Raw genomic sequence first — 21,361 nt, forward strand, 5'->3', positions numbered from 1 at the left:
GATGAAGCTCCATAAAAAATAGAATCTTGATGAGACACTCTTATCATATGACTGGGTAATACGAGCAGTTTTAGCATCAAGTTCATGCTTGTTAAAAAATAAACGCAAGATCCGAGCAGTTTTAACGCGGTCTTCATGCTTGTTAAAAAATAAATATAAGTAGTGAGCAAGAGTTTCCTCCAGAGTTCAAGCTCATCCAGAAAAAATGAACCGGTAAATAACCACTGTGATCGTAAATTTATCAGCCATAAAAGCCTTGGTCGTGTTTGCACCTGCCACCTCCACTTTTCATTTGGCCGATCGTTCACCTCCATATGATTGTTTACCCATTTTGAGGAACAGCTACGAAGAGTGATTTCACCTAGCCATCCTTGTGACACTGCCGTGATTGGAAAATTCCAACCTGTACCTGGAATCTGCTGCTATCCCTGTTCATCACTCGTTCCTCAAAAGACGAGTCTTCTTTAAGCTCTTTTCAACTGACTCGTAAAAAATGAAAAGATTGCCGAGTTTTGGCCTTCCAGCTCGTTAAAGGACAGGAAGAGCTATCCCTCCTCTAGATTTTAATCTTTTTGGACCTGAGGGATTATTGCACAAAAAGGTCGAGCGCTTGTTTTATTCGGCTAGTTAAAATTATCGAAAACTCATCCCTTCTGTATTGTTTTATACTTTTTCGGACTTAAGGGATTAGATGATGAAAAAGGAATTTTGGAGTTAACTTTATGTATCTTTTCAGACTCTCTAAAAATGAAAAGAACCGAGTTATCCTTGTCGTTAGACTCGTTAAAATTATTAAATAGCGACAAACTTGTCTTTAGACGAGAACGAGTTTCACTATCGCTAGGCTCGTTAAAACATAGCGATAGGCTTGCCCGAAGGGCAGGTTATAGAACAAGCATATGTTATCCTCCTCAAGCTTGACAAAAATAAAGAGGTACTGGTCAACAATGACTGGGGAAAAATTGGGAGAAAATTAAAGAAAACTTTGATGGTAGCAGGTCGCTCTTGAACATGACACTTTTCCTCCGTACCACAATCGGGTTGGGTTGTCTCATTCACCGGTCACATCACCATGGTCTCGCCATAGCATCCATATTTGGGGTAATGCTACCGATCCATCGCATCAGTGTCGCCATATGTTCAAGAGAAGTCGTTCAGAAAGAGTCAACCGGGTCCCATCCACTGCCATACATTATCCTTCATCCATTCATGACCGCCACCCTGAATCATATGTCACAGATCGTTTTCACCTCCATTAAAATCATTAGCTCCGTTCTGTGTCACTGATGTGGGATTCATCAAGGCCCTCCTTTGACGGATCGCTTCTTGTCGACATCAGCTCATTATCCAAGAAGTTGATCTAGGAACAACCCCTTCAGTACTTTGAAGCTTGCATGCCTCAATGGCAAGTTTCTCACTTCCGGCGACAGGTATACATCAATGACCTTCGACCAGAAGATTTTGCGTGGTGTTCGACGCCAAGTCCTTTATTCACACCACGTGAATTGTACTGCAGTACCTTGAGGGTCATTATCATTATCGGTGATTCCTGTCGCGCTTGTTAACGGTTTACATCATTGACCAGTAATCAAGCGATGTCTTTCCATGTTCGACTTCAACGCACTTCTCACATGGATCGACTTGTACTTAGAGTGAAGATCAAACGATTTTGAAGACCCCGGATCTAGTTTCATCCATCTGGGCTGCGATATATATTCAGGAAAAATAAAGACATTTGATACGTACATCATTGCAGCAGATGATCATCCTACTCAAAGGATGATAATTTCGCCAAAATTATCAGTCTACCATCAGACGATCGTCTGTTCTATGTACAAAAATGAATTTATAAAGCTGAGCATGGGAATTCCCGCCTCAGCTAGATCATGAAAGCAGTATGAATCATAATGTATTGTATTGTATCTTATTACAGGTCTCCTCCCAGCAGATGGATGAACTTCGGACCCTCCTGGATAAAGCATTTCACCCGATAAACGGCCTCATACTTTAGGGGGCAACTGTTATAGACATTTTTGTGCCTTACAGCATGGAGCATGAAATGTCCATAATATAAGGGATCCAAAGTCCCTAAACATGTTGTTCCTACCCCTAGAGGAACAAGGCAAACCAACCACAGCAATTCACAGAAGTTCTCCACCTGAAACCACTCAAAAACAAGTCAATTCAGGGTCATGTCAACTGCTCCACTGAGCATCTGCGCTGAATGTCAACTGCTCCACTGTCTACCTGCGTTGAATGTCAACTCCAACAAAGGCTACCTGCGCTGAGCGAGTTTGGACAAGTGGCAGGCTCATTCCTCAATGTGTCAATGCCCAAGAAGCTTCCAAAATGACACTTGCCTCAGGGAATTCGACTGGTGATGAGTAAGAGGTTCCAAATCTCCAAGTGGAAGCAAGAACCTCCAAGTGGACTCCAGAACTGAGAGAGAAAGATGACACTAGTCAGATCTCAAGCTGACTCATCCTCTCTCCAAAATAACTATATATAGATCTCTCCTCCATGAGATCTAGGGGCTGGAATTTTGTTATTGAAAAGAATTGCTGTTGGTTTGAGACTGGAATCATTGGGTGCTTAATGCTTTGAAGGGAGATGAAGAAGGAATTCCATTCTGCTGGGAAGGAGATGCTGGATTGGAGCCCTCTGGGTTGTATCTCTTCCTGAACCTTGTTATCAATCAATAAAGCTATCTTGGTTTTCTCCTATATGCTAGTGTATTTGTATGATTGCATTAGTGTATTTGATTTACTTCTAATCCCGAATCATTTATGAATATGAATATTTGCCTTTGTGTTGTGTTCTTCTCTTGTCGCAAGTAGTTGTTCTCTTGTCACAGGTAGTTGTTCTCTTGTGATCTCGTGGGAATCAAGTAGTTGTTCTCTTGAGAAAGCGAGGAGGCAAGTAGCTGTGAACACCCAAAGAGAAGAGGATCTAGATCGAGGGAAAAATGGAAGATAACGGTAAGTCTATCGATCTCCCCTCTTTCATATTTCATAAAGGAAGAAACCAGAATAGCTGTATCTGTTTGTTGTTAAGGTACTGTCACACCTTAGGTGGATAGGATCGTCCTGCATAGGCATTTTTCCCCACAAAAATCATGATTCAAAAAAGTCAACCATAATAAACATTGTAATATGAATAACTATTGAGGAAAGCCTCATCTAACATAACCCTTGGGGAACATCACATTCCAACATAAATAAACCAAGATAAACGTCACAATTTTACATAGCCCTTGGGGTAAAATAGAAATCCAACATATCCTTTCATGATCATTGTAATGCAACATAACCCTTCAAAATATTGTAGTTCAACATAATTCCACCAAGATGAACACCATATTGTAACATAATAATTAAGGAACAAGATAAATGTGACATAACCCTTGAGGAGTGTTGTAATGCAACATAAGAATTGAGTAACATAATAAGTCAATATAGGTCGACCAAGATGATTACCATGATTCATCATGACCATTCAAAAACATTACAAATAAACATAAGCTTTATGAAATGTTGCAAGGCGATGTAACCCTTAATGAAAAAAATGCAACATGATGCAACTATTGAGCAATGTAGTAAATCATCAAAACACAATAAATATGAATATTGTAATGTGACATAATCATTCGGGAATATCACAATCCAATGAAACCCTTGAAGAATGTCAGAATATGACATAACCCTTAATGGATGTCGCACTATGACACAACCATTGAGGAATGTAGAAATTTGACATAATTCAATAATTATGAATATTTTAATGTAACATTTGTTGGGTATTTTTTCTATTCTTTGCACGACTACCTCCACACATTGTATATTATGCCAATCATAGTACGGGGGTCTGTAACACCCCCGCTTTTCTAACCGAAGGTGGTTACTAGGTTACTTGAATCTCGTTGCATGGTTAGCAGAATGGGGGAATTATTTTGTTTACCATTTTTATTTTGACAGGAAGGAACCCTTTCTCTTTGAATCTTGCTTTTCAACAAATATCTAAGGACACCAATCCCCATCCAATTACATGACAAGTTCATAAACACTTCTAAAGCAAGAAAATAACCACCACATTATTTTAAAATGGTTGAAACTAACCAATGCATCCCTAAGCTCAATAAGTAGGACCTCCATCATCTGCACTTCAAAAGAAGTTTGGTTTAGGTAGGCTCATTCTGGTGGGATTTTCAAAGTGGAGGACTGTTCTCTTATCTCCAACCACTTGTGCTCTCAAGGAAAAGGTTTTACCATTCAAATTTCCTCAGCTCAAGCCCAACAAACCTCATTCAAAAATCCATTCATATGGAAGATTCCTAATCAAACCAAAAATAGAATTGTACAAAACACCACACATATAATCTGTTAGGTGTGGATCTTGATTATCTTCTTGATTGTTCAAAGGTTTTTGTTTCAACCATGGCTGGATCATAGTCCTTGATGGGGGGGATTCCCCCCCCCACTATTTCCACTCGAGGGTGGGGGGAGGGGAAGGGGTTTGCGGAAACCACCTAGGGGTTGGGGGGGGTGTTATAGACATTTTTGTGCCTTACAGCATGAAGAATGAAATGTCAATAATCTAAGGGATCCAAAGTCCCTAAACATGTTGTTCCTACCCCTAGAGGAACAAGGTCAGCAAACCACAGCACTAAATATCAGTTCTCGACCTGAAAACACTCAAAAACAAGCTAATTCTGGATCATGTCAACTGCTCCACTGAGCATCTGCGCTGAATGTCAACTGCTCCACTGTGTACCTGCGCTGAATGTCAACTGCAAAGAAGGCTACCTGCGCTGGGCGAGTTTGGCCAAGTGGCACAGTCATTCCTCAAGGTGTCAATGCCCAGGAAGCTTCCAAAATGACACTTGGATCAGAGAATTCGAATGGTGATGAGTAAGAGGGTCTAGATCTCCAAGTGGAAGCAAGAACCTCCAAGTGGACTCAAGAACTGAAGAATAACTGAAGTGGGAGAGGACACTAGTCAGCTTCATGCCAGCCTCAAGCTGACTCATCCTTTCTCCAAAACTCCTATATATAGAGCTCTCTCATGAGGTCTATGGAGGCTGGAATCTTGTGAATGTAAGGAAGTGCTGTTGGTTTGAGTATAGAACTATTGGGTGATTTGCTTGAAGGAGGTGAAGAGGAGATTTCTTTCTGCTGGGAGGTGATGCTGGATTGGGCCTCTTATGGTTGTATCACTTCCTGAACTTTACTTCTTCCATTAATAAAGCATTTGAGGTTCTTCTATATGCATGTGTCTCAATGGTGTATTGTTATACTTGTGTATTTGATTTATTCTAATCCTTGAATCAATTATGAATGTATGCTTCTTGTAGTTTCCCTCTCTTGTCATTTTGCAGGATCTTGGTGTAGCTGGGCCAGTGAAAGAGCAAGGAGCTGGGAGCAAGCAGCAAGGAGAGAAGATTGGATCAACCATTAGCGAAAGACATCGGTTAGTGGATCTCTTTCTCTCCTATTTTACCTTCATAAAGAAGAAATCTTAGATAGCTTTACTTCGATTGTTGCTGAGGTACTATCACCCTTAGAGTGGGATAGGGTCATTCCGTATTGGATACTTTTCCCAACAACAAATTGGCGACTCCACTGGGGATCGTATCTTGTTGGTTGTTTGTGTTTTTGCTATTCATTTCATAAACATAGGGAGTACCGAATCGAACTGCATTTGGATCTTTCAAATGCAAAGTAGAGGGCAGCTACTCTAGCTCAGTTTCTGGGCATGTTTATGATTCGAAGAGCTGATCCACAAGGACTCTGAACAGCTCTTAGTGATAGCTTTTCATCCTCTTTTTCATCATTTAGTGTGTACTTGATTGATAGCTTCTGATTTGGCCAAAAACTGTGAATTTTTTAGCAATCTGTGACCCGGAAACTGAGAAAAATGAAAGTTTATCTCTTCAGTGCAGGCACTGTGAAGGCAGTCTGCATTTTAGCACAGATCCCGAAGGGGCTACCTGCGCTGAATGTCAAACTGACAGTGTACTACCTGCGCTGAACCAGTTTTGCCTTGTGCTACTGGGGTTCCCTGCTGTTTATTACCCTGTTTTCATCCTTGTTTTTGCAGCCTGTTATCAGTCAATGTGCCTATCTGAAACCAACTTTCTTTGCCACTATTCCACCTCGGTTGTATAAAGAAACTGTATTTGTTCTTTGTGTATTTCTTACATCATTTGCAGTTTCCCATAACGAAAGTGAACTAGTCTTGCTGTGGCCTCTTAGATCTAGACCTGTGATTAAGTGTCGTTTTGATCTTAAGAGTTAGTTTGTTTGCTGTTCATAGCTGGTTGAGCTTTTGCTTTCGTCATATGGTTTGAATTTATATATTTCTAGTGTCGAAACAAGTAAATCTTAAGGTGTTTTTGGTTTTGGACAAGCTTGTTTGCTTTCACTTGAAATTGAATTCAAAGTTATACAACAGCTTTCTTTTTGTATTACATCAACATTAAGAAAGAGAAAAGAAATACCTGCATTGTACATTTTGCATTTGATAAGTTTGCATGTTGATTTAGGAAAAAGTGCATTAGTGTGTGCTCTTTGATCTGTGTGAAAAGATGATGTCTTTCTTTTCCCTCAGTAGTTAAGATTTTCATAAGTCGAAAAGATTGAAAAATCTTGCTTCTCATCTTAGACTGCATTTAGGAATTTGTATCATACATTTCGTGGTGAACCTTGAAAGGCAAACTTTAAAAATATCAACTTAAAATATATTGAATGAACCTAACAATGCTTTGAAACATAACGCAAACACATAGAGGTCTAAGCTAGAGATGTGTTCCGGCGTCGTTAAACGTAGTGGCTGTCGATCTCGAAGAAGGTGGGTGATTCCTCCTGAGAGTCGGTGGCACTAATACGGATTGTGCTCCCACGTACCGTCGCGTATATATTGGGAGACCCCTATAGGAACAAAGCATTTATCCATAGGAAACCGTGTCGGCCGCCCTACTGATCGCAATGCAGTGAACACAGCATTCATGAAGATCGACCACCCGTACCGTAAAACGTATTCTGTGGTTTTGCGAAAGGTTTGGCACACCCTCTGCCTAGATCTCCAGAGCAGTTTCTTTTGGCCTTTTTCAAACTCTATAACTGAAAAAGTCCATCCGAGCATTTGTCACTTCGGGCTCGTTAAAACATCGAAGGAGACTAGAGTCATCTTTAGCTTTTTCTCGACTCTTTAAAACTGAAAAAGCAAGTTGTGTCTAAAAGCGTCTAATAAAATTCATTCAATTCGGAAACACAAATTTCCCCTTTTAATATTTTGGTTGATCGAGTAATCCGCAATCGTGGAAGAAAGTCAATTGAAACCCCGTCGTTCGCGGAGGCTTACGAGTCAACCGTCTTTGTCTCTGGAATCGAAAACAGTACGGACAAAGCGGACTCGTTTAACTGGTTCAAAATCTCCTATAAAAGTTAGAACAAGTTTTCCAACTACATCTGAGGTTCCGGTTACTCCAAACATTTCTGGAAACCCTGCCTCTATAGAAGAAGTTCAACAGCCACAGAAGGACAGTAATACTGATCCTAGTTTGGGGGCAAATACTTGTATAACTGAACCAGTTCCATCTGTAACCGGTCCAGAGAGTTTTGTTCCTCAAACCACTGTCGCTGTCGAAACAACCACTTCTTCGGCACCAGAAATATTTTACGGACCTGAAGGTCTTCCTCTTCCACCAGGTTTGATTGCGATAGAGGAAATTGCAGAGGATCCGCAAGCAAGTACTCCAACCCATTTTGGAGTCGGGGTCACTCTATTTCCTTCATCAGAAGTTAATCCACCACAAGTGGAAGTTCCTGTAGAATCGCTAGGCAATCTATTGGATAGAATTAAGATGTCTGAACAACCGTCATCATCTAGGACTGTGTCAAATGACACAACGACGGTAGAATCCCCTGCCGTCACTCCGACGATGTTTGTCGGCATACCAGCTGTCCCGACTAGCTCACAACCACTAGAAGGAGTCCACCAAGGGACTATTTCGACAGTATGGTCTGTTCCAGTTTGTTCATCCGGAGTAATATTCGGCAACTCTTACGTTGAAACTCGACACATTGATCCTCATGGAGGTCAATTTGGGCCATCCAGTCCTCAAGGACTAACAATCCCTCTGAGTTCTGGATTGCTACCGTATGGGGGGCAGTATGCCCTTTCATTACCTCCTCCGGGAGGATATCCATATGGCAGTTCTCAACAGTATTCAGGTTATACTGGAATTGCATCAAGTAGTTGGGTACCTATGCTACCTCAACAACCAAGGGTTGTATATTCTATGCAACAGTGTGTACCTATGACGAACATCCCAACCACACCGGCTATTGTAACTGTGTCACAAGTCCAAGCGATACCTGTTACATGTCAACCTCAGATTTCTCAGGTTGTAATGCAACAGCCTCTTGAACATGGGTCACAACCACAATCGCCAACTGGTGGGGCGACACAGGTCCAAACGGGTACAATTACCCCACACCTCGGTCCAACAGTTAGCATAGCACAACAGAACATGGCTTCACAACCATGGTTAGTGCAATACCAACAACCACAATTCCAGCAAGTGTACCAAGGTTCTGAGCAGCAGATCTTTGTGAACAGTGGACAACCGTATATCCAAAACGGTCAAAACCAACCACTTTACAGTGGTCAGGTCCACCAACCGTATCAGTCATACCAACATCAATTACATTATGCTGGTATGCAAAGGCCCACTGCTCAAGCGATTCCATCGTACCCTGGTTATGCTTCACCTAACCTGAATCAACAGTTACCATTCGTGGCAACTTTAGAGTTACCCGATTTACACCGGTTAACCAACGATCCGATTGCTTATGCCCCTTGGTGGCCAGCGATTCCTCATAAACTTCCATCTGACATTCCTAAATTCAATGGAAATCCAGGTGAAGACCCATCGAATCACGTGATGACTTTTCATCTGTGGTGTTCGTCGAACACCCTAAACGACGATTCGATAAGGCTTCACCTTTTTCAGAGGACATTGACAGGTCCAGCGACTAAATGGTATATTGAATTGCCAAGAACCTCTTTCGACAATTTTAGTCCCTAGCCACGACTTTCTTAACCCATTTTCAATTACTGATAAGGTATGAAACGGGAACAGAAATATTAACCAACTTCAAACAGACAACTGCCACCCATATATCTGATCATATACATGAGTGGCGTCGTCGTCGTAGGATGGTGAAAACGTACGTTCCCGATCAGCTATTAGCTGAATGGTTTATAAAGTCGTTACTTCCGGCTATTATGGAAGATGTGGCCAAGGGGGGAGTCGTAACAGAGGAGCAAGTTATTGCTCGTGCATAGTATTTGGACTTAGTTTATACTCAGTCCGGCACGCTCTACGACAAAATACCTGACGCTCCTAGACCGGAATTTTCAATTCCTCCTCCTCCTAAATCAAATAGTGACTCTCACGCCGGTGATGGTGTGATTGGCACGGAAAATGCGAAATCGATAAAGGCTTCGTCAAAGAAAGCCCGTAAGAATTCGGATCAAAATGCAAAAGAGGAAATTCTTGCTTCGGAAGTAAATGCCGTATCAGCAGATAAAGGCAAAGAAACCAATCAACCAGGAAGCAAGAAGAAGCAAAACAAAGGGAAGAAGAAGGAACAAGGAGAATCATCTCCTAAAAGATCTTCTTCAAACTCTCCTAGGAAAGGAAAACCAAAAAGTCCATGTTTTATATGTGACGAGGATCATTGGACAGCAGACTGTCCATACAAAGCTGAAATAAAAAGATTCTTTAAGAGTCCGAAAAATCTAGCTGTGTTGACTGATCCGTTTCCCAACCGAGGTCAAAATATGGTTGATAGTGGAAATGCTTCCCCATGCCAGGTGCTGATGTTGTCGACCTCCAAGCAACAGAATGATGCTTTGATTTCGACAAGGAACAAAGGTTACGGGAATCTGCAGTTGTCGAACGGCAAGGAAAAAGATCAACCAAGCAGTTCGACGACAACTTCGACAGAAGTTGTGACACCATTTATTACAGGAAGCATTCCAATGATCCATGGAAGCAATCATTCTCTCCAAAATATCAGAGTAATTTTCCTAAAAGACCCCACTTTAATGGGAACTTTGGCCCTACCGCCTCCGAGTAATCTGGCGGAAATGGCCACAGTGGAATATGAAACCTTCTATTTCTAATGGATCTAAAACTTCGAGGATAGTTCCTATCTTGTGTCAACCTCATTAAAAAATGAAACAAATCCCCTTTCTCAGAGGAAAACCTTCATTCCAACCACCGAGTTGAATGCAATGAAGCTTGGGGGGCGTGCACCTCGATTTGCATTATTATGCTGGGGGCATGCAAACTTATCATCGAGCAGTTTTACCGCGGTATTTATGCTCGTTAAAAAATAGAAAAGCGAGATCCGAGCAGTTTTAGCACATAATTCATGCTCGTTAAAAAATAAACATAAGATTGAGCATTCAAGCTCATTAAAAAATGAACCTATCCCGGTAAATAACCATTGTGATCGTAAATTTGTTAGCCATAAAAAGCCTTGGTCGTGTTTGCACCTGCCACCTCCATTCCATTTGGCCGATCGTTCACCTCCATATGATTGTTTACCCATTTTGAGGAACAGCTGCGAAGAGTGATTTCACCTAGCCATCCTTGTGACACTGCCGTGATTGGAAAATTCCAACCTGTACCTGGAATCTGCTGCTATCCCTGTTTATCACTCGTTCCTCAAAAGACGAGTCTTCTTTGAGCTCTTTTCATTTGACTCGTAAAATATGAAAAGTTTGCCGAGTTTTGGCTTTCCAGCTCGTTAAAAGGACTGGAAGAGCTATCCCTCCTCTAGATTTTAATCTTTTTTGGACCTGAGGGATTATTACACAAAAAGGTCGAGCGCTTGTTTTATTCGGCTCGTTAAAGTTATCGAAAACTCATCCCTTCTGTATTGTTTTATACTTTTTCGGACTTAAGGGATTAGATGACGAAAAAGGAATTTTGGAGTTAACTTTCTGTACCTTTTTAGACTCTCTAAAAATGAAAAGGACCGAGTTTTCCTTGTCGTTAGACTCGTTAAAATGATTAAATAGCGACAAACTTGTCTTTAGACGAGAACGAGTTTCCCTATTGCTAGGCTCGTTAAAACATAGCGATGGGCTTGCCCGAAGGGCAGGTTATAGAACAAGCATATGTTATCCTCCTCAAGCTTGACAAAAATAAAGAGGTACTGGTCAGAAATGACTGGGGAAAAATTGGGAGAACCTCAAAGCTTTAATGGTAGTAAGTCGCTCTTGAACATGACACTTTTCCTCCGTATCACATCGGGTTGGGTTGTTTCATTCACCGGTCTCATCACCATGGTCTTCGCCAAACCATCCACATTTGGGGTAATGCTACCGATCCATCGCATCAGTGTCGTTATATGTTCAATAGATGTTGTTCAGAAAAAGTCAACCGTGTCCCATCCACTGCCATACATTATCCTTCATCCATCCATGATCGCCACCCTGAATCATATTTCACAGATTGTTTTCACCTCCACTAAAATCATTAGCTCCGTTCCGTGTCACTGATGTGGGATTCATTAAGGCCCTCCTTTGACGGATCGCTTCTTGTCAACTTCAGCTCATTATCCAAGAAGTTGATCTAGGAACACCCCCCTCAGTACTTTGAAGCTTGCATGCCTCAATGGAAAGTTTCTCACTTCCGGCAACAGGTATACATCAATGACCTTCGACCAGAAGATTTTGCGTGGTGTTCGACGCCAAGTCCTTTATTCACACCACGTGAATTGTACTGCAGTACCTTGAGGGTCATTACCATTATTGGTGATTCCTGTCGCGCTTGTTAACGGTTTACATCATTGGCCGGTAATCAAGCGATGTCTTTCCATGTTCGACTTCAGCGCAATTCTCACATGGATCGACTTGTACTTAGAGTGAAGATCGAACGAGTTTGAAGACCCCGGATCTAGTTTCATCCATCCGGGCTGCGATATACATTCAGGAAATATAAAGACATTTGATATGTACATCATTGCAGCAGATGATCATCCTACTCAAAGGATGATAATTTCAGCAGAGAATTATCAGTCTACTATCAGACGATCATCTGTTCTATGTACCAAAATGAATTTATAAAGCTGAGCATGGGAATGCCCGTCTCAGCTAGATCATGAAAGCAGAATGAAAAACAATGTATTGTATTGTATTTTATTACAGGTCACCTCTCAGCGATTGAATGAACTTCGGATCCTCCTGATAAAGCATTTCACCCGATAAACGACCTCATACTTTAGGGGGCAACTTTTATAGACATTTTTGTGCCTTACAGCATGAAGCATGAAATGTCAATAATCTAAGGGATCCAAAGTCCCTAAACATGTTGTTCCTACCCCTAGAGGAACAAGGTCAGCAAACCACAACACTGAATATCAGTTCTCCACCTGAAAACACTCAAAAACAAGCTAATTCTGGATCATGTCAACTGCTCCACTGAGCATCTGCGCTGAATGTCAACTGCTCCACTGTGTACCTGCGCTGAATGTCAACTGCAAAGAAGGCTACCTGCGCTGGGCAAGTTTGGCCAAGTGGCACAGTCATTCCTCAAGGTGTCAATGCCCAGGAAGCTTCCAAAATGACACTTGGATCAGAGAATTCGAATGGTGATGAGTAAGAGGGTCTAGATCTCCAAGTGGAAGCAAGAACCTCCAAGTGGACTCAAGAACTGAAGAATAACTGAAGTGGGAGAGGACACTAGTCAGCTTCATGCCAGCCTCAAGCTGACTCATCCTTTCTCCAAAACTCCTATATATAGAGCTCTCGCATGAGGTCTATGGAGGCTGGAATCTTGTGAATGTAAGGAAGTGCTGTTGGTTTGAGTATAGAACTATTGGGTGATTTGCTTGAAGGAGGTGAAGAGGAGATTTCTTTCTGCTGGGAGGTGATGCTGGATTGGGCCTCTTATGGTTGTATCACTTCCTGAACTTTACTTCTTCCATTAATAAAGCATTTGAGGTTCTTCTATATGCATGTGTCTCAATGGTGTATTGTTATACTTGTGTATTTGATTTATTCTAATCCTTGAATCAATTATGAATGTATGCTTCTTGTAGTTTCCCTCTCTTATCATTTTGCAGGATCTTGGTGTAGCTGGGCCAGTGAAAGAGCAAGGAGCTGGGAGCAAGCAGCAAGGAGAGAAGATTGGATCAACCATTAGCGAAAGACATCGGTTAGTGGATCTCTTTCTCTCCTATTTTACCTTCATAAAGAAGAAATCTTAGATAGCTTTACTTCGATTGTTGCTGAGGTACTATCACCCTTAGAGTGGGATAGGGTCATTCCGTATTGGATACTTTTTCCAACAACAGGGGGGGAGGGGAAGGGGTTGGCGGAAACCACCTAACCCTCCCCTAGTGCGGGTTCGGGGGCATTTCCCATGAAGTGAAAAATTAGAAAATTTACCTTGTAAAATATTGTAATTTCGTAGTCAATATAGATTGCTCATTAGGAAAAATATTTGATGGTAGAAGTTATGTTAATTTATTTATTTTTACCCTAGAAGGAAACCCTTGGTTTATATGGGGGAATTATATTGCGACTGTGTATTATTATTCTATGCGCGAAGAAAAGAGGAGATACTATGTGAGAGCAAAGAGGAAATTACAATGGATTTTCTGTAAGTTGTATCTCTTCATTTTGCTAGATAATATAAAAGGAAGGACTGGTATTTTCTTCATGGAAGTAGCCCCTTCTTTCCGCAATATTTTATGTGTTCCATTGCTTTGTTAATTAATTTGTAACAATTGGTACCAGAGCCGAAGGTCTATTTGGCTGATAAACTTGCAGGAAACAAGGGTTCCTAGTTTGAGTGGGAGAAATGGAAGAAGATGGTAGGTTTAGGGTTGATAAATTTAATGGAAAAAAACTACCAGCTATGGAAGTTGAAAATGGAGGATTATTTGTATCAGAAAGATCTTTACCTACCATTGAGCGTAAAAACAAAGAAGCTGGCAAGTATGATAGATGAAGAATGGGAGATTCTTGATAGAAAGGCACTAGGAACAATGCGACTGTGCTTGACAACGTTAGTGGCTTTCAACATTTCAAAGGAAACGACAAAAAAGGGTATAATGAAGGAATTGGCCAACCTATATGAAAGACCCTCAACCTCAAACAAGGTATTTCCTATGAAGCACTTGTTTAATATGAAGATGTCAGAAGGTGGATCCATTGCTAATCATTGAATTGAATTTAACATGGTTTCCAGTCAGTTAAGTTTTATAGCGGTAAATTTTGATGATTAAGTTAGGGAAATATTGTTTCTTTGCTCATTTCCAAAATGTTGGAATGGCTTAGTCATGGCTATTAGTAAATCTGTCTCTAGATCTAGTACTTTAAAGTTTGATGTTGTTGTTGGTCCTATCCTTAGCGAGGAAATGTGATAGAAAAGCTCAGGCGATGCAACAGGAAATGGTTTGATTCTAGAGACTAGGGGAAGAAAAATAGAGAGAGGAAAGAGCCTGATACGTTGAAATAAGTCAAGAAAAGGCAGATCCAAATCCATGTGCTGGAAATGTAAGAAGAAAGGACACTTGAAGAAAGATTGTAAATCTCAGAAGGGAAAATAAGGAGATGGACAATAAGAAAACAATCATGAAGCAAATATAACAAGTGATGTGTTGTAAAATGCTTTGATTCTTTCATTAGAAAATATTATTGATGCTTAGGTGGTAGATTTAGGGGCTTGATTCCATGTAATACCTAATAGGAAACATTTTCATGACTATGTTCAAGGAGATTTTGGATAGGTTCATTTGGGTGATGATAAACCCTGTAAAATAATTGGAATGGGTAAGGTACTTATAAAGAAACATAATGGAAACCGATTATTGTTAAAGGAGGTAAGGCATTTTCGATATCTAAAGAAAAATGTAATCTAAATAGGGTAGTTGGGAGATGAAGGTCGTATAACTACAATTACAGAAAAAGCTTGGAAGGTCACTAAAGGAGCCCTGGTAATAGAAAAAGGAGAAAAGTTTGGTACATTGTATTTATGCAATGGTATTTCTAATCCTGTTAATTATTTAACCTCCACAAGAGTAGATATGACACTCTGGAATCATAGGATTAGCCACATGAGTGAGAACGGGATGCAGATTCTTAACTCAAGAAATGTTTTGCTAAGTTTGAAGCATGTTTATTTGGATTTCTGTGAAAATTGTGTTTATGGAAAACATAAGAGAGTCATATTTCTCAGAGTTGGGAATGAAATGAAGAGTGAAAAATTAGGGATTGTGCATACAGATGTATGATGACCTGCTCAGGTATCATCTCTTGATGGATCTTGCTATTTTGTTACTTTTATTGACGATGCAACTAGGAAAACCTAGGTTTATTGTATTCGAAATACATTTGATGTCTTTGATACTTTCAAGAAATGGAAAGTTGATCAGAATGGAAAATGGTATCCATCGATGGAATTTACCGATGGTATCTACATAGGGTATTCGTCCATGGTATTTACCCATGGTATCCACCCTGGGTATTCACCCATGGTATTTACCCATGATATCAGCTTAGTGTATTCGCCTATGGTATTTACCCACAATATTTTCACTCAATAAGCATATAAATAATGAGTCTCTCTTTGTAAAAGGATAGAGGGATCCACACAATGGAGATGTAACATAATTTTCTCTCTCATATTTAATAAAAAATTGGGTTTTATGGTTCTTCTTTTTTCATATTTTTGTTTTGGGATGTATTTGGTTCACACATTCTTTCACCAATGCTCTCTTGCTAGGTTTTCTCCTCTCCCGAAACATTTTTTTGGTTATGGATCTTAGCCCCCAAGATCTGGATCAGTGGTATCAGAGCAGGTTATGAATCCATGACAATTGGGGTTTTAAGGTCTCCGATGGAAGTTCTAATGTCAGGTTAGATGGAAACACTACAAGATGAAGATCATTATTAGTTGAAGCCTTAATAACAACACAAGTATGTGATATATTCCTCTCCTTGTTCTTCGTCATAGATAATTGGCCAAGGGATCTTGAAATTTCCACTATTGAGACTTGATGGAGGTGGTACGTGTGGAAGATCATGACATCTTATGGCCTCTAGAAATTACAAACATTGTTAGTGGACACACTATGCCCACATCCAACTTGAATTGTGCTTCAACCTACTCAAATAATTTAGTAGTATCACTTGCCCTATAAAAATTTGAGTGATTGGACACATGAAGCACTCCGTCCATATTTGGACTGTAATGTGCCACGACACCATGCCAAAACCTCCCTCATTTACATTGATATGAGATTTTGAGTTTCCGGGAAGCTAGATCTGGCCCCTAGATGGTTGCTAGTATTAATATTCTTCTTTCAATGGAAAGCAATTGTGAGAAAGGATGAGAAATGCACAATTACCCTTCTTTTGTTCTCCAATCCAATAGGCCTATTCCTTCTCCTTGTAAAATTCTAAGGAAAACCTTATTTCGTTTCTAGTCTCTCTTCTAATTAGCTGGCCTTATTTCATTATTGATTCCTTGAGACTATGCATAGATATGTTAGATTATGTATGGCAGCTGACCGCCTTCAATTAAAATTCATTCAAGAGTGGTTTTGTTGGCTTGTGAAAATTTGGAGCTATATCTACAGTGTGGATGATCGACAAGGCTCCCTCCAATGAGAGGTCCACTAGAGCAGTCTCTAGAAAAGACATCGTCATCAACAACAGGCATATGGATCCATCTCTTTATTCCTATCAACTGCGAGGAGAAGGAGGAGGCATTGACCATGGTTGTTTACTTCATATAAGAGGTTTTCACATGCTCTTCAAATGAAAAATTACCTACAACATATTCCGCCATAGGATGTCCACATGAAAAAGAGTGGTGGTTGTTTTAGTGGATTACCAGTTGGCTCATGAGCATAAGTATCCTGCCTCTTACAAAGACTATTTTGCAGCTCTCACGTGGCTCCACGAGTGTAGATGCCATTACATGCCTTTAAATGCTGATATATCGTGGTGCTTCTTGATGGGTGATAGTGAGAGAAGTAACAACATCCATGATGTCAGATGCCACATAGCAGGAGAAGGGGAGTCATATTCATCAAAGATAAACACATTTTGGTTGCGCTCCATTTGTGGGAGGACTGGTTGTGTCTTCAATTCTCATGGGATTTGAGAGTGTGATCCTAGTGATTGTGGAGGAGTGGTGAAATGTAAAGATGAGAGTGAATATATCATGGCAATCATAAAAGCAGACTTCAAACTGCTGGGAGGAATAACGAATCCAGATACATTTTTGGTTACATTGGAGAATGCTTACAATATTCAAATGTAAATGGTTGTAAGCTATGCTGCTAATAATATCAGTAGAAGTCACCCTTGTGAATCCATTGAGTGCAGAGCGAACACTATGTTGGGGTTCAAAGCAATGGTCAAGCACAAATTCTTCTTCAACATAACCATGGATGTCATTGTCTCTAGGAGTGAGAAGAGAGTATATCAATATTGTAAAGGAAACAACTCTTTTTCTTTGCTGGGAGGTGTATATTTGGGCCAGATGTGAGGTCACTATTTTTTACGTTTGTTCTCATCCTCATTCCAACAACAATATTCTGTGTATTTGTTGCAATAAAACTTTTGGACAAGTTTTCACATCGTGCTATCTCCATACTGGTTATTTCAATGGTCTTCACAATATATGTTCTACTTCTTCTTCTTCTCACATCCAAAAGGGATCCTGGAATACTCCCTCGAAATTCACACCCTCCTGAGCCTGAAGAAGGTTATGATGTTTCTAGTTTGACACTAGAGTCAATAGGTGGGAAGAATCCACATCCAGAATTACCTCTTACAAAATATGTGTTTGTGAATGGTATTTCAGTGAAGAAAACGTATTGTGATGCGTGTATGTTGTATCATCCACCACGACGTTGCCACTACTCCATATAAAATAATTGGATGAAGCGTTTGAATCATCATTGCCCATGGGTAGGGAAATCCATTGAACTGTGCAACTACTATTCTTTCTTTATGTATGTTAAGAAAATTGTGGTAGCAGATGATGTTATAGTCTGGAAAGCTATGTCAAAAACACCTGCATCAATTGTGCTCATATGGTACACATTATTTTCAGTTTGGTTTGTTGGTGGACTTACAATAACGCATCTCTATCTGATCAACACAAATCAGAATTTTAGATATCAACATGATAGAAGAGAAAATCCTTACAACAAAGGAGTAATACACAATTTCAAAGAAATATTTTTTACAAGCATTCCATTGGGGAAGAATTTTCAATCCTTCACATCCTCTCACTGGATAGTGAAAATTTACAAAGATAAGCCACCATATTTCTATTTCTACCAGGCAAAATCACGAGTAAACTATTTTATCCTGGTTATGGGTCAACCACATAAAACTAGGCCACACACTATCAGGATCATAGTTGGCCCACAAGCATTATAGGGTATCTCTATCCTCGAATCTTCGTTTATCATAGATATGGGTCAACCACACAAAAACCTTATCATTGAACTCCATTTGTTGGGCCACACACTGTCAACATCCCAGTTGGCCATAAACATTACAGGGTATCTCTACCCTTAGATCTTCATTCGTCACAGTTAGGGGTCAACCACAAAAAACCATTGGCATCGAAGTCCACTTGATACACTTCACACTATCACTATCACAATTGGCTCACAAGCATTAAAGGGTATCTCTATCCTTAGATCTCCGTTCATCATGGTTATGGGTCATCCACAAACCCACAATTATGAGTGAACCATGCAAAAAATTTGTCTTCAACAACACTTGGTTTTGGGTCATCTACAAATCTGTGGTTATGGGTCCAACACACAAAGCCCTTCTCTTCCTTGGGTCATACTCAACAAAAGCTTCTTAGGACGAAACTTGATGCAAAGGGAACCATTTCTTCTTAAGGGGGAAGGAGTGTTCCGAATGGAAAAAGGCATCCATCAATGGTATTTATCCATGGTATCTACCCAGGGAATTCACCCATGGTATTTACTCATGGTATCCACCCAGGGTATTTACCCAAGATATTGTAACTCAATAAGGGTATAAATAATGATTCTTGCTTTGTAAAAGGACAGAGGGATCCACACATTGGAGATGTAACATCATTTTCTCTCTCATTTTTAATGAAGAATTAGGTTTAATGGTTCTTATTTTTCATATTTTTGTTTTGGAATGTATTCAGTCCACACATTATTTCACCAATGCTCTCTTGATGAGTTCTATTCTTTCCCACAATAATTTTTTGGTTCTGGATCTTAGCCCCTAATATCTAGATCAAAAGATTTGGTTGAGAATGATACTAGAAAGAAGTTGAAGTGTCTCATATTAGATAATGGAGGTGAATACTACAGCAAGGAGTTTGATAATTACTATTCAGACCATGGAATTCGTAGAAAGAAGACACTTCAAGGAACACTAGAAGAAAATGGTGTGTCAGAAAGGATGATCTGACAATCATGCAACGTGCAAGGCATATGAGATTGCATGTAGGATTGAATTTATAATTTTAGGTAGATGTTGTAGATAATATTGTTTATCTAATAAAAAAAGGGCATTCAAGCTCCTTGGATGGTGGTATTCTAGAGGAGGCATGAATAGGTAAGCAGGTAAACTACTCATTTCTAAAGACTTTTGGTTGTGTAGCATTTTCCCACATTGATAAAGAAAACATAACAAAACTTGAGGAAAAATCAAAGAAGTGTACCTTCATTGGATATGATGGTAATTATTTTGGTTATCGCTTATATGATTGTGAAAATCATAAAATCATTAGGAGTAGAGATGTGGTATTTAATGAAAGGGCCTTGCACAAAGATTAGTTTGTAGGGAAAGAAATAGGAAAAGGAAAACAAAAAATACACCGCACTTACTGAGATCACAAAAAAGTAAAGTCAAAGGTGTCTAGAAATCATAATGATCAAGAATAGTAACAACAACAACAACAACAACAAACACCTAAAACTCTTGATAGTGTTGTATGAAGGCCTACCAGGCTAAGTAGACCCCATGGATGATTTACTCCTTCATTATGTTATTTATTGTTGACTGATTATAGCGAATCTGAAGGATATTAAGAAGCAATGCAGGTAGAAACCAGGAAGAAGTGGGAGCAAGGCATGAAAGAAGAGATGGACTCCTTGGTACATAACCAGACTTGGGACTTAGTCAAGTTTCCTACAAGTAAAATAACATTGTAGAATAATGGGTTTACAGGTTGAAGGAAGAATATGGAGGAAAAAAAATATATAAGGCTAAAATTGCGGTGAAGGGGTTTCCCCAAAAGAAAGGTATAGAATTTGATGAAATATTTTCTCCTATTGTTTAAATGACTTCAATCAGAAGTATTTTAAGTCTAGTGGCAATAGAATATTTGCATCTTGAACAGTTAGAGGTAAATACAACCTTTCTCCATGGGGATTTGGTCGAAGAGATCTATATGAAACAAACACAAGGATATGAGGTCAAAGAGAAGGATAAATTAGTTTGCAAGTTTAAGAAGAGCTTGTATAGCTTAAATCAAGCTCCAAGGTAGTGGTATCTAAAATTTTATAGGTTTATGTCTGAACAAGGTCATACTAGATGTCACTCTAACCACTGTGTTTATATTAAGAAACAAAATGATGGCAACTATATTATATTGCTTTTATGTGTCTATGACATGCTTTTTGCAGGTTTTAATATGCAAAAAATAAATGTGCTAAAAGGAAGCTTGGCTAATTCATTTGCAATGAAGGATTTGGGAGTTGCAAAGAAAATACTTGGTATGAGAATAACTAGAGATGAGAAAAATCGCAAATTAACATTGCCTTAGAGTGAGTACATAGAAAAGATGTTGGTAAGATTTAATATGAAAAATGAAAAAACGGTTAATACATCTTTGGCTAGCCATTTCAAACTAAGTAAGGAGATGTGTCCCAAGCCCTAGGTTGAGATGGATTATATGTCTAAAGTTCCATATGCATCAACAACTGGAAGCTTAATGTATGCAATGGTGTGCACAAGCCCTGATATTGCACATGCAGAGGGAGTTGTGAGTAAGTATATGAACAATATAAGAAAACAACATTGGATTATAGTGAAGTGGATCCTCATGTATTTGAGAGGTACCACTAATCAAGCATTATGTTTTGGAGGTTCAAACATTGTTTTACATGGCTATGTCGATGCGGATATGGAAGGTGATAGAGATAAAACGAGGAGCACCATAGGATATGTGTTTACTATAGGTGGAACAATTTTCAGTTGGGTTTCAAAAATGCAAAACATTATTGCACTTTCAACAACGGAAGCAGAGTACGTGTCT

At 39.7% G+C, this 21,361-nt stretch overlaps 1 pseudogene; it reads left to right on the top strand.

Moving 5' to 3' along the window:
• Nucleotides 1-17,479: 17,479 nt before the first annotated feature.
• LOC149223033 (putative protein S-acyltransferase 7 pseudogene) lies at nt 17,480-18,483 on the top strand (annotated as a pseudogene).
• The last annotated feature ends 2,878 nt before the right edge of the window (nt 18,484-21,361 follow it).

This window comes from Pinus tabuliformis, chromosome Q (genome assembly GCF_031772625.1).
Source record: "Pinus tabuliformis cultivar Carrire ecotype Pingquan chromosome Q, CPIR1, whole genome shotgun sequence".
In the NCBI taxonomy this organism is placed as follows: Eukaryota; Viridiplantae; Streptophyta; class Pinopsida; order Pinales; family Pinaceae; genus Pinus; species Pinus tabuliformis.